Source organism: Cherax quadricarinatus, chromosome 36 (assembly GCF_038502225.1).
Source record: "Cherax quadricarinatus isolate ZL_2023a chromosome 36, ASM3850222v1, whole genome shotgun sequence".
Taxonomy (NCBI): Eukaryota; Metazoa; Arthropoda; class Malacostraca; order Decapoda; family Parastacidae; genus Cherax; species Cherax quadricarinatus.
The window spans coordinates 8,223,726-8,236,555 of NC_091327.1; the positions used below are offsets into that span (position 1 = coordinate 8,223,726).

At 39.4% G+C, this 12,830-nt stretch overlaps 1 protein-coding gene across 1 annotated transcript in view; it reads left to right on the forward strand.

Moving 5' to 3' along the window:
- LOC128691320 (intersectin-1-like) overlaps nucleotides 1-12,830 on the forward strand; it is a 285,912-nt gene that overhangs the window by 132,295 nt on the left and 140,787 nt on the right. The gene's annotated exons all lie outside the window — the stretch shown is intronic.

Here is a 12,830-nt window from a genome sequence, read left to right on the forward strand (position 1 = left end):
GAATTCCAGATTTTAGGGCCTTTTATGTGCATTGAGTTTTTGCATAGCGTGAGATGGACACAAGGAACATCAAAGAGTGATCTGTGCCTTGTATTATGGTCATGTGTTCTGTTGAGGTTGGCAAGGAGATGTTTGAGGGGAGGGTTAATATCAGAGTTAAGTGTTCTATGTATGTAATAGGTGCAGTAATAAGTATGGATGTTTTGTATGGTGAGTAGGTTGAGTGTATTGAATATTGGTGGAGTGTGCTGCCTGTAGTTAGAATTTGTTATCATTCTAACTGCAGCCTTTTGTTGGGTAATTAGTGGTCTGAGATGGTTAGTTGTTGTTGAGCCCCATGCACAAATTCCATAGGTGAGATAGGGGTAAATAAGAGAGTGATAAAGGGCCAGGAGGGCTGACTGTGGAACATAGTACCGTATCTTCGATAGTATGCCTACAGTCTTGGAAATTTTCTTAGAAATTTGTTGTATATGTGTATGAAATTTGAGTCTATTATCGAGGTGGATTCCTAAGAATTTTCCCTCTGTTAGCTTTGTGATAGGTGATCCGTTTATCGTTATGTTAAGAGGTACATCTGTAGCTCTGCTACCAAACTGAATGAAGTAGGTTTTGTCAATGTTTAGTGTAAGTTTGTTAGTCCTCATCCAGGTAGATATTTTCTGTAATTCGGTGTTTACAGTATTGGCTAGCGTGACTGGGCTCGGGTATGGTACATTGTACCATACAGTACAATGATACCATATGGTTCATTGTACCATATGGTACTATATGGTACTATTGTATTCATCACAATAAACACACTAATATTTTCATCTTTATTTTGTTTACAATAATTGTTTACAACAAAAATATGCAAAAATGTTGTATATTAGTAATGTTCCATTATATATTTACAAATGCACAGGAACTGGACACGTCACTTGAGGTGGATGACAGAGAACTTGTCTTGGAAATTGCTGAGTCAGTAGCTAGCTTGCATCACCACTCACTCAGTCTTGGCCGGTGTCTCCTGCCACCAACACGTCCTGTTGACCATATGGTACATGGTATCATATGTTACAGGGTACCATATGGTACATTGTACTATATGGTATAGGGTACCATACAGTACAGGATAACATATGGTACAGGATAACATATGGTGCAGGGTACCACATGGTGCAGGGTACCATATGGTACAGGGTACCATATGGTGCAGGGTGCAATATGGTGCAGGGTACAATATGGTATGGTGTAGGGTACCATATGGTGCAGGGTACCATATTGTGCAGGGTACAATATGGTACAAGGTACCATATGGTACAGGACACCATATGGTACAAATACAGGGATCCCTATGGAAATAAGTCACCCTGACTTTTTTGGCTTATCCTAGGATTTTATACATATGCTGCTATGTATGATAATCTGTGTAACTGTATTTGTGTACACTTGAATAAACTTACTCAAGTGCATGTGGCATCATAAGTAAGTTTATTTAGGTATACACAAATAAAGTTACATAGAATATCATACTTAGCAGCATATGTTCGGAGACCTAGGATAACCCAAAAAAGTCAGACAGACTTACTTCCATTAGGGTCCCTGTACCCTGTACTATATTGTATAATGTACCATATGGTACAGTGTACCATATGGCACATTGTACCATATGGTGCATTTACCATATACCATTGTATGACATGGCACCATTGTACCATATGGTACCATTGTACCATATGGTATCATTGTACCATATGGTACAATGGTTCCATTGTTTCAAAACCATAGAACTCCTTTTCAGCTCCACTTCCATCAGGCTTAGAACTGTAAGTTGTGAAGAGGAGAGTCAGAATTCGCCTGGAGAGTGATTGGGGAGTGAGAGCTTCCTTGCCGCCAGGCACGATGAACAATGCTACTTTGCCTGTGTTCCCACAATGTCATGTGGGTGTCCAGATTTTTTCTATAGTGTGCACACTGACCACCCAGACCCATTCTCTCAGATGTAGGCCTACCAGCCTTCTCACACTAAATTTGACACCGCTAGAATTTTGGCGTAAATCTACGGTTTGGACCCTGAATGTAAAGCCATAGATCTACGGGACGGACCCTGAAAGGGTTCATTATGAATGAATCAAAATTTGTATAATACAAAGATATATTTATATTCAAACATACTTTTTGAGAAAACAATGATTCAATTATATTCCTGTCAACAACGGATAAAAGGTTCAAAGTGATTGTTTCAGTTATGATGTGGGAGTACATAGGTGAGTATGTATGTACTGAGTATTTAGCATTTAGTCTAGGGTGATTAAGTGGCTTTTGAGAAGAGTCTTAAATTGATTTTCAGACTGGGTTACTTTAATATCTTCTGGTAATGAATTCCATATTTTGGGGACCATTATGTGCATAGAGTTTTTACACAGTGTGATATGGACACGAGGTATATCAAAAAGAGATCTGTGTCTTGTGTTGTGGTCATGTGTCCTGTTTAGATTGGTGAGGAGAAGTTTGAGTGAAGGGTTTATATTTGTGTGTATTATTCTGTGTATGTAGTAGGCACATGAGTAAGTGTGGATGTTTTTAATGGTGAGCAGATTCAGACTTTTGAAAATTGGTGGAGTATGCTGGCGGGAGTGGGAATTTGTTATCATTCTTACTGCTGCCTTTTGCTGGGTTAATAGGGGTTGTAGGTGATTGGATGTTGTTGATCCCCATGCACAAATTCTATATGGAAGATAAGGGTATATGAGTGAATGGTACAGTGCCAGGAGATCTGATGTGGAACGTAGTACCTTATCTTTGATAGTATGCCTACAGTCTTGGAGATTTTCTTGGTGATTTGTTGTATATGTGTCCGGAACTTAAGGCTACTGTCAAGGTGGATACCTAGGAATTTTCCCTCTGTGAGTCTTGTGACTGATGATCCATTTAGCATTATGTTAATTGGATCATTTGCAGCTTTGTTTCATCAGTGTTTTATCAGTGTTCAGGGTAAGTTTGTTAGTCATCATCCAAGCAGATATTTTCTGTAATTCAGCATTGACTGTGTTTGCTAGTATGACTGTGTTTGGATGGGAAAAGATATATGTAGTGTCATCTGCAAATAATATGGGTTTGAGTAGCTGTGATACATTCGGTAGATCATTGATGTAGATGAGAAAGAGGAGTGGTCCAAGGATGCTTCCTTATGGGACTCCTAATGTGATTGGTTGGGTGGAAGAGTTTGCATCATTTGCATACACATATTGAGTTCTGTTACTAAGGTATGATTTTAGGTAGTTGAGGGAGTGGCATCTGATACCATAGTGCATTAATTTGGAGTACAGCAGATCATGGTCAACTGTATCGAAAGCTTTACGTAAATCAATGAAAATGCCCAGCTGGACTGATTTCTTTTCGAGTGCGGTATATATTAGTTCTAGCATGTGTATGATAGCATCATTTGTGCTTTTATTATTCCTGAATCCAAACTGACAAGGGTTTATTATGTTGTGTGAAACGAGGTAGGAATAGATCCATCTATGAATTTTTCAAAGATTTTAGAGAGCAGTGGTAAGTTAGATATTGGTCTATAGTTATTCAAGTCAGCTTGGTCACCTCCTTTATGGATTGGAGTGACCCTCGCTATTTTGAGGATTGTTGGGAAGGTAGATGATTCAGTGGATTTGTTAACCCTTTGAGGGTTTCGGCCATACTAGTACGGCTTACGACCCAGGTTTTTTGACATACTAGTACGCCTAAATTCTAGCGCCCTCAATTCTAGTGGGAGAAAGCTGGTAGGCATACATATGAAAGAATGGGTCTATGTGGTCAGTGTGCACAGTATAAAAAAATCCTGCAGCACACAGTGCATAATAAGAAAAAAAAAACTTTGACGGTGTTTTTGGAATAAAACAGCGACTTTGCACTGCATTTTCGTATGGTATTTATTATTGTATTCTAGTTTTCTTGGTCTCATTTTATAGAATGGAAGACATATTACAGAAATTGAGATGATTTTGACTGCTTTTACAATGAAAAGTACCTTGAAATTGAGCTCAAAGTAGCAGAAATGTTCGATTTTTACCAAAGTTCAAAAGTAAACAAATCATGCCAAGCGTCCAATACACATCAACTGGTGAATCTAATATTCTTTCACAAGTGTGCTGATATTATTTATACCATTTCTCTGATAATGCAGCAGTCTGCATAACAGTAAAGCTTCTATTTTTTGTAAGAATAAAAATCGAAAGTGGAAAGCCAAAGAAATATTAGAGGGGCCTGGGGATGTGACTAACGAACAGAGGAAATGTTATTTTAGTGCCAGGAATGTCTTTCTTGTTTATTCTGGGCCCTATTTGGAAATTGGCATCTTTTGAAATTTGTGTGAAATTGGCAAAATTGCTAAATTCTGACCACTGTATTGTATAGTTGAAATCAGTAAATGGGTGGTTTCTTGTACTCCGTCAATCGAAAAAGTGGAGTTCTAGAGAAATAGTTATGATTTTTGTCTACTAGTACACTGGAATTGGCCGAAAATAGGGCACAAAGTGGGCAAATTCGCCAATGTGTAAACATTGTCGAGACCGCTAAATTTGCGAGAGCATAATTCCGTAAGTTTTCCATCAAATTTCATACTTTTGGTGTCATTATGATTGGGAAAAGATTCTCTATCTTTTCATAAGAAAAAAAAAATTTTTTTTTAAATTTGGCTGACCCTGAGAACAAGTCTTGGAGAGGGCCTGGCGACCCTCAAATGGTTAAAGAGCATTGCAATAATTGGTGACAATACTTGAGAAGCTTTTTTGTACATAAAAGCAGGCAAGTTGTTTATGTCTCCTGCCTTGTTTTTAAGGGTGTTTATGATGAGCATAACTTCAGTGGGGTTGGTTGGAGCTAGGAATAGCGCATTTGAGTAGGTACCTATGAGGTAGTATGATGGACGGGTGTTTGTGCTTAGTATTTTGTTTGCTAGGTTTTTTCCTATGGTGGAGAAGAAAACATTAAGTCTGTTTGCTGTTTTGGTTGGAGTGAGTAGGGGTTCATCTGATTTTGTTAGTTTGATTGTTTTGTTTTTGGATAACTTTTTAGTTCCAAGAATTTCAGATAGAGTTTTCCAGGTTTTTTTCATATCACCTTTGATGTTATGTAATCTATTTTCATAATACAATTTTTTTGACCTTCTTATCAGGCTGATAAGTGCTGACTAGTAACTTTTTGACTGTTCTCTAGTTATTTGACCCATTCTATAGTGTTTTTCATATTTGTGCTTTGTGTTAATAGATTTGAGGATGCTTGGTGTTAGCCAGGGATTATTCAGTCTCTTTGCTGTGATCTGTTTAGTTTTTCTGGGGCAATGTCTGTTATAGAGGCATTGGGCTTTTTTTAGAAAATTATTTATACATTCATTCATATCTGTATATACAGTGGACCCCCGCATACCGATTTTAATCCGTGCAAGAGGGGTCATTGGTATGCGAAATAATCGGTATGCGAATGAATTTTCCCCATAAGAAATAATGGAAATCAAATTAATCCGTGCAAGACACCCAAAAGTATGAAAAAAAAAAAAATTTTACCACATGAAATGTTAATTTTAATACACACAAACTGAAAAAGGCATGCACACTTACATGACACTTACTTTTATTGAAGATCTGGTGATGATTGATGGGATGGGAGGAGGGGAGAGAGAGTGTTAGTGTTTAGAAGGGGAATCCCCTTCCATTAAGACTTGAGGTGTCGAGTCCTTTTCTGGGGTTACTTCCCTTCTTCTTTTAATGCCTGTTACGTTGGTTTCCCTTATTTCTTGGATGGTAAGGTTCTCACTACATGTTCTAGTGTGGGGTAGTTTTTACTTAATGGCCTTATTTGTCTAGGGGTAATACTTACATCATGGCTGATCATCTTGAGTGTCTCTGATACCCTTTCACCAGCCCTCTTCACAGGTTATGTAAACTACTACTATAAAAATATAACTGTATTCTCAATAGATATGTACAGAATATACAATCACAGCCTCTCTTTTCAAAACAAATCTACACACTCCATCCTGTGCTCCACATGGTGTGTTCCAACACTCTTCCTTCTCTCTCCTTGACATAACTCTGGGCTAACCAGTGTTTTGACACACTTTAGTCACCCTGGGTATGGTGGCCACAACTTAAATTATAAAAACTCACCCCTGGAGCACACATGATGCCCCAAAAGATAGGAGAAGGACCCAGAGATCCTGCCAGGTTGAAGGTCAGCCACAGAGAGAGAGAGTCAGTGAGAGGGAGAGAGAGAGAAGCCTACCTAAGCTCCTCCCACCAAAACAAAAGACTGTTGCCAAGCACAATTCTCCAGTTACCACAATTCTACCACCTCTTAATTTTACTTTTACAAAAAGAAATACAACTTTATAAACTACTTATTTAAATTGTGTGTTTATGTGTCTATAGTATAACCTATTATATTGAGAAAAATAGGTTTGACCCAGCTGCCTCTCAGTCATAAGGTTGATCAGTCCTTCTGACATTTAGAGCAAAGTCCCCATCAATTCAATATAATTAGGTATTATTATAGTAACTGTTACTTATAAATACATGTTGGGTCCTATAGCCCCATAACACCCCCACCTCCAGACGAAGTTTCACAAAAGCTAGCCGTGTCCCTCAGGATACGGCTAGTAAAAAGTATATTGCTTAAGTCTGAAGGCGGTAAACAAGACTACTAGAAATGCTACATATTTCCTAGCACCATAACTACTCCTCACTTTACTGTTATTTACAACAGATTGCAGAATTTTTTATAAAAGCATTTTAACCATACCCATATACTCAAGGGTGTAACTATTTACAATTTTAATGACTTTTAAACAATACACATTACAATGCAAAATTTTGCACACAATGCCCACTGTGAAAGCCCGCACCAACAGGCCTGTGCCTCTGCTACGGTAATCCAGCAAGCAACTGGTACTCCAGGGTGGCATCTTCCTGATCAGGAGACGAGAGTAGAGCCAAACCCAGAGCAGTCAGGTGTACACCAGGCAGGAACTTCACAAAACATGTCAAGGTGTCTCTCACTTGGTGGCCGAACCAAACAGTGAGACTTCCAGTCAACACTCACGATCCTTAACATGGTCAGGCACTTAAGCCCATCTTCCGAGGTCCCACTCCACACAGATCCTCCAAACTTATGAAGAGGAGGCTGACATAGAATATGGAGGGGTCCAGGGGACCACAAAGGCAAACCGTCGGGCCGTTTTGTATATAGAGCACACCAAGACACAACATCACATACCTTCCTGAACGTCTCATGTTACCGAAGGTTGTCAACCACTGCCTCAACTCACATTTACTTACACCCTGACCCTCGTCACACTTTTGGCTCTGACTCGACCCTTCACAGTCAGATGGCTGGTAGAGAGTACTCAGGCTCGCTAAGAGTTCACCACTGCAAAAACAACAAGGTCAGCACAAGACAAACACTATGTACAAAGTATGCACCATGCATCTACATGAAACATCTGGAGAGAGCATCAGCAACCACATTCTCTGAGCCTTTTATATATTTAACTTTCAAATTAAAAGGCTGTAGGAACAAAGCCCATTTTAAGAGTCTGATTTTAGTCACTATACACAGGAACAGGATGAAGAGATCCTGAGACATGTACAAATGCTGAATAGCCAGCCCCAAAATGAAAATTTTCTTTCCTGTGGTAAAATGTTTACATTTAAATTTAGAAGGTTGCTCACTGATAGTAACAGTTCTGCAACCTCTCGCAGTGCAACAACAAACACCAAAGACATCTCTTTGCACCCAGGTTGGATACATCAAGTTTACACAAATACCATCATGTTCCATCTCACACACAAATTTTAAGCACACAATGAACACAATTTGCATTACACACATTAAAATGGTACTGGAACACAGGCCATGGAAATCACATCTTCCTGCCCCATGTTTTAGTTTATTTAAAATGTTTGCATCTCTTACTGCATAAGTATCAATCTTTCTAATCCTGTAAACCTTAGTTGTTAAACGTACTTTGTGGTAGTCAATGTTTATGCCCAGGGTGCCATCTAATTTGGGAACCATGAAGCATGGGAATGCCCACTGACTCTCACTAAGCACTACAAACTGGTGGTGGAAGAATTTCACTTTTTCCTCTATATCCAATTTTTCATACAGATTTTTCCCACACAAAAATAGTTGAATTGGCTCAGCTTCCTTAAGAATTTCCTCATGGAGTTTCAACTTTTCCCCATTACTGACATCCCAAACTTTTATAAAGTTCCAAGGTGGCTGAGCCAACTCTCCAACATTTTTCTCATTAAAACCAAGCATGCATTTCCCAAAATCTTTTACACACAAGTTATTTCTTAAATACACTTTTGGTATTTCATACAGATTATTGTTTTGCAGCCCTTTACATTCCATTAAAACATTGGTCTCTCTGAATTTTTGACATAACTTCAAACCCTTTGACCAGTTACTGTGTACATTATACTCATTCTTTTTCTGCTCAGGGGTGTGGGTTTTATATCTAACCCCTGGGAACTTCCCCACAACATGTTCAGCTCACAGCAACTTGCCATACAGATTTTCACATGAATTGGCTCCAGTATCAGCACTTCCTCTCCAGCCTCCAGAGTATCATGGTCCACATTATGGTCCCACATCATCATCCTGGTCTGGTTGATGAGCACGTTCACTGGTACCATCCACCTCATACGAGCCAAACAGTATCTGAAACTGAGAAAAAGCTCCGAGGGGGGAGCATCACCATCCTCCCCAAGCCAATAGCTCAGAAATTCCAGAGTGCTTCCCCACTCAGCAGATACAAAGAAAGGGATCCTCTCATCCCAGTTGTTAGTATTGTCTATACCATAGGCTTGCATCATTGTCTTGAGGGCTTGATGTAATTTCTCTATTTCCCCTTGAGATGGAGGGTGATAGGCCATTGCAAAGTTAGGCTCTACTTTTAATTCCTTCAAAACATTTCTAAAAGACTTTGAGGTAAAGTTAGGCCCCTGGTCTTTTTGCATTGCTTGTGGAAAACCAACATGAAAAAAGAACTTCATCAAAGCCCTTAAGACTACATGAGCTGTTATCTTATGCAGAGGGACTGCTTCCAGGTACCTGGTAGTGGAGCAAATATTTGTGAGTAAATAATCATTTCCCATTCTGGTCCTTGGGAGTGGGCCAACGACATCCACTACCAGCTTGCTGAAGGGTTCACCTGGTGCTGAAATCGGCTGAAGGGGAACAGGTTTAATACTTCGACTAGGTTTCCCTATAATTTGATAGGCATGATAGGTCTCAATATGCTCTCTGACAGTCTCCCACAGCTGAGACCAGAAGAAATGCCTGGAAACCTTGGACATCACCACCTGGGGACAAAGCCCTTGTTCTCCTTCCATCGATACTGCAAACAGAGGTGAATTCTTTATAAGAGTTTCCTCCCTGAAATGAAAACACTTATTTAACTGTAAAATCTCTTCCTCAGCAACAGCGACATTTTCCTGCACAGAAATTAATTGCACCCTAGCAGGTGCAGCCTCTCTCACACTATTTAACTGATCCATTCTCCAATCATGCTCAGCTCTGGCTGGAACATCCTTTTCTTCAGTTGACTGCAGTTCAACATCAGAAAGCAGAGTTACCAAACTTAAGCCCTCACCATCCTCATGAGAAATATCATGAAGACTGTTGGTAGCATGATCATGAGCCATACTTCTCATGGTGGAACCATCAGGGAGAAGGTCTGGCAGGGTTTTCCTAGCCATTTCCTCCCAACATTTCGGACTTGGTTTCCCCCAAACTAGTTGTTCCTCACTGTCTAACAGGCCCATAACATTATTCCCTAATAAGAGGTCGACCCCTTCGAAGGGAATTTCATCGGAGATACCTACAGGGAGATAGCCAACTTGGTATGCAGATTCTACCCATAATTTGTGTACAGGTGTCCTTATGGTTGAACCCGTAATACCCTTCAACAATATATCTACCCCAGTATAGGTATCCTTAGACACTGGTAGCACTCCAGCACGTAGCAAAGAGTAGGTGCTACATCCATCTCTCAAGGACAATGTGTTCTCAACTCTGCCTACATTCTTTTGCAAACCAACTGTGGACCTACTAGAAAATATACACATCCTGGGGTCTAGATCCAAAGGTTCCTCCTCACCTTGCCTTGAAGACCTAATGCAGGCAACTGGATGTATCTCTGCAGTTAGAGTCCTCTGGGGTGGTTCCTCCCTTTCCTGATCTCGCCGCCTTGACCAGCAAAACTTTTGTGTGTGTCCAGTTTTGTTACAGTAATAACAGATAAAACTCTTAAAGGTATTTTTACCATTTGGTGTAGGACTGGTACTGTTTACTCGAGGATCTGAAACATCTGATTGTCTAGGTAAACTTTGAACTCCAGCTGACTTACCTTTTCCTTCTATTTTATAGGGCACCTCAGCCTTCATTTGTTCCTGAAAATTCTTGTCCCACTTACCTTTATGACCATAGGACTTGGAATAAGGTTTAGAACGAGTGGGGAAATTTTCAGAAGCAGCATGACTGTTTTTACTTACCAATTCCCTGCGAGCCAAGAATCGGTCACCTAGATCCAGTGCTTCTGAAAGATTTTCTGGGTTTTTGTCCTCCAAATATTCTCTGAGGTCAACAGGGATTGTATTGTACAATTCCTCATGAACCATCAGATCTACTAATTTGTTATAGTCTTTATTAACTCCTTTAGAACAAACCCATTTCTTAACCCTTTGAGGGTCGACAGGCCCTCTCCGAAACTCGTTCTCAGGGTCGGCCAAATTTAAAAAAAAAAAAAAATTATTTTCTCTTATGAAAAGATAGAGAATCTTTTCCCGATCATAACGACACCAAAAGTTTGAAATTTGATAGAAAACTTACGGAATTATGCTCTCGCAAAGTTAGCGGTCTCGGCGATGTTTACGGATCGGCGATTTTGCCCACTTTGAGCCCCATTTTCGGCCAATTTCACTGTACTAGTCGACAAAAAACATGAATATTTCGCTAGAACTCCATTTTTTCTATCGAATGGGTGCAAGAAACCACCCATTTATAAATTCAACTATCCAGTACAGTGGTCAGAATTTAGCAATTTTGCCAATTTCACACAAATTTCAAAAGATGCCAATTTCGGAATAGGGTCCAGAATAAACAAGAAAGACATTCCTGGCACTAAAATGACATTTCCTCTAGTCATTAGTCACGTCTCAAGGCCCCTCTTATATTCTTTTGCTTTCCACTTTGAATTTTTATTCTCACAAAAAATATAAGATTTACTGTTATGCAGACTACTGCATTAGTGTAAAAAATGGTATAAATATTATTGGTGCACTTGTGAAAGAATATTAGACTCACCAGTTGACGTGTATTGCACGCTTGGCACGATTTGTTTACTTTTGAAGTTTGGTAAAAATCGAACATTTCTGCTACTTTGAGCTCAATTTCAAGGCACCTTTCATTGTAAAACCAGTCAAAATCATCTCAATTTCAGTAATATGTCTTCCATTCTATAAAATGAGACCAAGAAAGCTAGAATACAACAATAAATACTATACGAAAATACACTGCAAAGTCGCTGATTTATTAAAAAAAAATGGAAAAAGTTTTTTTTTTCTCATTATGCACCGTGTGCTGCAGGATTTTTTTTAGACTGTGCACACTGACCACATAGACCCATTCTTTCATATGAAGGCCTACCAGCTTTCTCCCACTAGATTTGAGGTCGCTAGAATTTATGAGTACTAGTACGTCAAAAACCCCTACGCGTAAGACGTACTAGTACGACGAAAACCCTCAAAGGGTTAAAAAGGAACAGTTTCTCATTCCCAAACTCAGTTAAGGTCTGCCCATCCTGAAATTTTTGATTCCTGAACTTTTGCCTATATTTCTCAGGTATCATTTGGTATGCAAGCAATACTTCCTCTTTAATCTTATCATAATCAGAAAAATCTTGCCCCTCCAGAGTCTCTACTCTCTGGAATCCTTTACCTACAAGTTGTGTGCGAACTAGGGTAGCCCACTTCTGTTTGGGCCATCCTTGCTCCAAAGCAGTCTTCTCAAAAAAAGAAAAATATCTATCTGGGTCACTCTCTGTAAACTTAGGGACAAAATTTGCAGCTTTAGTTATGTTAAAGTACTGCTCAGGCTCTTGTTCTGAACCTCCTAACCTTTGACGTTCTTTCTCCTTAGCTTTCATTAATTTCATTTCAGCCTCTAGTACAGCTAATTTCAGTCTCATTCTCTCCATTTCCATATCACCTGGAGTAGGTGATTCCTCATCTTCACTATTAACAGGCATGTTTACTGATGAATTATTACCTTCTTCCCTGAAGCCTAAAAAATCTGAAGACTCATCTTCTGACATAGTTTTATCTTTAAACACTTGCTTCCCTCTTACAGTATCAGTGGACAAAGTTTTCCCACAGGCACATAAAATAACACAAATTGAATGTAAACTATGCACATAGCACTTACCATAACCACAAAAATGTGTTACTCCCTTTCCCCCCACCTTAGGAGAAAAACAACCTGTAAACTAATATATGAAAACAACACTTCCACTGACCCACCTTGGTAAATCTTCTACCAGAAACATGCAACTGTTATTACCCCATACCAGCACATATAGCACAAGAATGTTTTGAGTTATTTTAGCAGTCAAATAACTCTCCCGGTCAAGCTCCCATGTTACGTTGGTTTCCCTTATTTCTTGGATGGTAAGGTTCTCACTACATGTTCTAGTGTGGGGTAGTTTTTACTTAATGGCCTTATTTGTCTAGGGGTAATACTTACATCATGGCTGATCATCTTGAGTGTCTCTGATACCTCCAACC